This window comes from Gadus macrocephalus, chromosome 9 (genome assembly GCF_031168955.1).
Source record: "Gadus macrocephalus chromosome 9, ASM3116895v1".
Lineage (NCBI taxonomy): Eukaryota > Metazoa > Chordata > Actinopteri > Gadiformes > Gadidae > Gadus > Gadus macrocephalus.
Window position 1 is genome coordinate 5,246,619 of NC_082390.1, and position 4,771 is coordinate 5,251,389.

General features: G+C 49.7%; 1 protein-coding gene across 1 annotated transcript in view; it reads right to left on the reverse strand.

Annotated features, from left to right (window-relative positions):
* The window catches only part of shisal1b (shisa like 1b), a 36,943-nt gene extending 35,825 nt beyond the window's left edge, over positions 1–1,118 (reverse strand). The window contains exon 1 of the mRNA XM_060060399.1: positions 955–1,118. The gene's annotated coding sequence lies outside the window, so the exon portion shown is untranslated. The remainder of the gene's footprint in view (positions 1–954) is intronic.
* Between the last annotated feature and the right edge of the window lie 3,653 nt (positions 1,119–4,771).

The window sequence follows — 4,771 nt, forward strand, 5'->3', positions numbered from 1 at the left end:
CAGATCACACACACACACACACACACACACACACACACACACACACACACAGAACACACACACACACACACCCTCTGGCAAGATTTAGTCATGCATTAACAGCCCCTAAAGCTCCCCCCGTGCACACGCCAGTATAGACTCTCAAACAAGTGGGCGATCCCTCCCGATTATCTGTCCAGCAAGCAGGAGCTTCAGTCAGCGAACAAAGGGAATCTCCTTCTCTGGCTAAACCCCTCCGTCTCTCAGGTGCCACCTCAAATCAACCGCACACACACGCACACGCACACCCGCGCACTCACACACACACGGAAGCGCCTGCCTCCAAGTTACCAACGGCAACGGCTGGCTGTCAATCTAGTGTAATTGTGCTCCCTGTGAAAGACAAAGCTAAACCAAGCCGGCCCCGCTTTAGCTCGAGTGGATAGCTGGAGGGTACACTGTACCAAGGGACGCACCAACAACAGTACCCCAAACCCGGGGTGAAACTTTGGGTCCCCCCCTCACCAACAACACCAACACCACCACCACCACTACACCCCCAGCGCCATGGCTCCCGCACTCCCAGTCCTGCTGTGTGGAAACGCGATCAATCCTTTGAAATCCATCGTGCTGTCTTTTGAACTTTTGGGAAGAGAAACGCATGTGTGTGTGTGTAAAGCGACGATACCCTTGGTGATAATTATAAGCACTTATTTTGAGAGCCTCTACCCCAATTTCGTTGCACTTTGTGTAATGACAATAAAGAGATTCTGATTCTGATTCTGAATTAAAGAACACACAGTTAAAAGATATATGCACTGACTGTCTCTGCCTCAGACGGGAAGTGACTAGAGTAAGCACCGCTTTGTCCCTGAATCCCACAGAGATTATTAGCACCCAATAAAAACAACCACAACGCCGTGAATGTTTGTTTAAGAAATACAGTGTACAACCAGCGGGCATTTTCTCCCTTACCAAAGTCGCTTTAATCCAAGGCAAGACCAGATGAGGGGGACTCTCCTCTCTCCTGTTCGGTGGTCAATTAGCCCCCTGTTGCCGCGTGCTTCCCGGTCCTGACCCCGCGGCGTCTCCACTCCAAAAGGAGAACCCCCCGTCTCCGGGCTCCGGAGTCTGAACTCAGATCAGATCAGCTGCTCAGACCAGGGGGGGGGGGGGGGGGGCTGGGGGCCGAGGGTGAGGGGGCGGTGGAGTCCGTCAGAGGGGATCAGAAGAATCCCAAAAAAGGGTGAAAAAAAATGTGTGAAAGAGAAGATTAGAATAAAGGAAAGAAACTCTCTCTCTCTCTCTCTCTCTGCAGTGCTACAGGACCGTGTTCTGTATCCAAGCTGTGGGAGCGCGGCCACTGGGAGAGAGTGACTGAGGGAGTGAGCCGGAGCGCTGGTCTGTAAGTAGGCGAGCGTGTGTGAGAGAAACAGAGAGAGAGAGAGAGAGAGAGAGAGAGAGAGAGAGCGAGAGAGAGAAGGAAGAAGGATGGGAGGGTGTGAAAGGGAGGGAGGAAACAGAGTGGGGAGGGGTCTGTGTGATTATGTTGGAGGAAGATTTTGTGGATGATTTTATGTGAATGTAGGTTTTTTATGGTTCCCCTGTGTGTGTGTGTGTGTGTGTGTGTGTGTGTGTGTGTGTGTGTGTGTGTGTGTGTGTGTGTGTGTGTGTATGTTAGCATGTGTGTGTGTGTGTGTGTGTGTTTTAGTATGTGTGTGTGTGTGTGTGTTTTAGTATGTGTGTGTGTGTGTGTTTGTGTCTGACAGAGGCAAGTGAAAGAGGAAAGAAATCGGAATACCATTAAACTGCAATGCACTCACCCACACACACATACATACTGTATATGTACACATCTAAAGTTTAATTGCATAATCTGCCTGCTTAAATAATTAATGAGTAAAAAATAATTATTATTCCATATTCTACACTCCCACTTACAAGCCCCACCATACACTGCCCTGTTTAATTTTAATGAAACCTGCTTCGTCCTAATGACTGAGGTGGAGGTAATGGATTTATCAGGCTCAATATAGGCTTGAATATTGTTTAGTAATTGATTTTTTTCCGCATTGATTATTTTGGTTAATGTAACCGTCACAATGCCTGGTGATGTAACCTGCTATTAGATTCAGAATCTAAAATATTATCCCTTTATTGAAACATTTCCATAAATAAAAAAAGAAATAAATGATATTAAACAAACCAATGTAACCCAGGAGATATATTGGCTGTATCCTCCAGGGTACGTGCACGTTTATGCAGCCCATCATGTGCTATGTTACCATGTTAACTCAGAGCGTGTTTGGCCACAATCTTGACCAGGTTGAAACAACTAATCCAAAAGGATTAGTTATGGTTCAACGTCGACGCAACACAAGGGGGTTTACGGACCCCTTACGTCCTTGCGGACCCTCCTTGCGTCCACCACAAGGGCCTGACGTGCGCCTCTCAAAAATGTCAACCTTGCGTCGAGGCGACGCAGCAGCAAGGGCTGTGATTGGTCCACCATCTAAAGCCTGACGCAGAACCAAAACATGTCTACGAATGCGTCGACATGAAGCGTCGATGTGTGGTCATCGTGTCAACGTCCAACCATAACTCTACCTTAAGTGGGAAGCTGCCTCTCATTTGATAGCGACGTCTACAGAGCTGATTGATGGTCAAATGCGTCATAGGTACATAACAACAGACAAGGCAACACAATACCACCCAAACCCTCAACCCATTCCCCTCTCTGCAGAGCAGTACAACTAAACCAATGGTTTCTCTAATTGCACCATTGGTTTTTTTCCGTCCGTCCTGTTAAATCACTACCTGACCGGGTGATGGATGTTGCTTTCCTCCCTGGAGCGCTCCCCTCCCCCGAGTCCTGCATCTCGTCTCTTCCTCTCGGCCATTTCCAATCCACACCGCTCCGCCTCGTGTTCTGATTCGTTGAAATGCTCAGGCCCTTGCATCGGACCGCCTGCACATGTTCCGTACACAAATATCAATAAAGTTTGTTCGAAACACACGCCGCAGACAGGGGCGGCCCCCGGAACAGCTGGGGCCACTGTTCAGGGGGGCCGCCCCTTGGGGGATGTAATGAAGAGTGATGAAGGGTGAGTGTGTGGCAGGGGCCCTCATGACAGGTCCTGATGGAGCACTGACCCCCCCAGCGGGGAGACGGCCCTCACGGGGCCAGGCCCTGCTGGTGGCCCGGTGGCCCGGATCGCCCGGCCGCGGCCACATGGTTCTCCGCAGCGGGCCTCCTTGGGTCCGGGGCGGTAAATGCTCCAGCACACAGGGAGATGAGGAAAGAGAGGGAGGAGGGAGGGAGGGAGGGGGAGAGAGAGAGAGAGAGAGAGAGAGGAGGGGAGAGAGAGAGATAGAGAGCGAGGAGGGGAGGGGGAGAGGGAGAGGGAGAGAGAGAGAGAGAGAGAGAGAGAGAGAGAGAGAGAGAGAGAGAGAGAGAGAGGGGTGTGCGAGAGAGCGAGACGGGAGCCTGCACGTGCGAGCGAGAGAGAGAGAGAGAGAGAGAGAGAGAGAGAGAGAGAGAGAGACAGAGACAGAGACAGAGACAGAGACAGAGACAGAGACAGAGACAGAGACAGAGAGAGAGAGAGAGAGAGCACAAGAGAGCCTTGATGAAGGCCAGTGGCTGTCACATGGACTGTAGAGGAGGGGGTGTGGCCCTTGGGAAGCTCTTGGGGGCCACTGTGGTAGAGTAGGGAGCCGTTTGTCTGATGATCAGCCAGTTTGAAGGGTGCTGGGGAGCGATTGGGCGTCCCCTGTCTGAGGCTCCGAGTGCCCTTTAAACGTCTCCCCAGTCTGACTCTCTGACTTCACAGACTGAACAGACTCCTTGGGTTTTTATCTTTGCCCATGTGGGTGTGTGACCACGCACATGAATCATGAAACGTATGGGCATTGTACTATGATGGTCCTGGAAGCATATCTCTCTCTCGTACGTCTCTTGTATCATCATAATCAACCGCGGGCTCAGCCGGAGATTCACACACCTGTTTCTTAGGATATGAGTAATTTCATAAGCTAATATCAATATGAACTACATCATTAGGCAACCATCAAATTAGCAATCCCAACACAGAATCTAAGCATAAATTTTCCCAGAAGAAAAAGGCCATAAGTATTTATACTATAGTATATACTATACTATAGTGTGCTTATAGGGAGTATGGCTTCCACTTCCCCTCACAAGTCATATATAAACAAACAGATGGAACATAGTTGGAAATCCGTTAACAAGGTCATGATGAATAATGCAGCACCTTGAAGCGCAAGGAATTCTTCAATCGGGAGCTCGGGACAACGGCTTTGATCAACTCAATGACATTTGTAAAGATCCTGGATCCCAATCCCAAGTATTGAGTGTGAAGGGTTTATACTGCGCCCACGTGAATCATGGACTGACCTGACTTACCCCCTTCCTCCTCCTTCTCCATCTCCTCGTTCATCTCCTCCTCCACCTCTTCCCACCTTGTAGGCCTCATTCATAATACAGAAGGCTGCACGGAAACAAACATACATGTTTTCACAAACATAACACTCCGTACTCTTCGCAGGGAGAGGAAAAAAGCCAAAGCACATTGTGTTCCCGCACCCGTTTCTGTTTGTCGGAGACGCTTGGCCCTGCATCCGAGCCGTTCGCATCGCACAAGGATTTCCTCTGAGTTTGGCATTCTTTTTCTCCCTCCCTCTCCCTCTCTTTCTCTCCCCCTCTCTCACTTTGAATCCTTTTAGCAGGGCCCATGAAGGTAATGAATAACCTCACTCTGTGTATTATTGA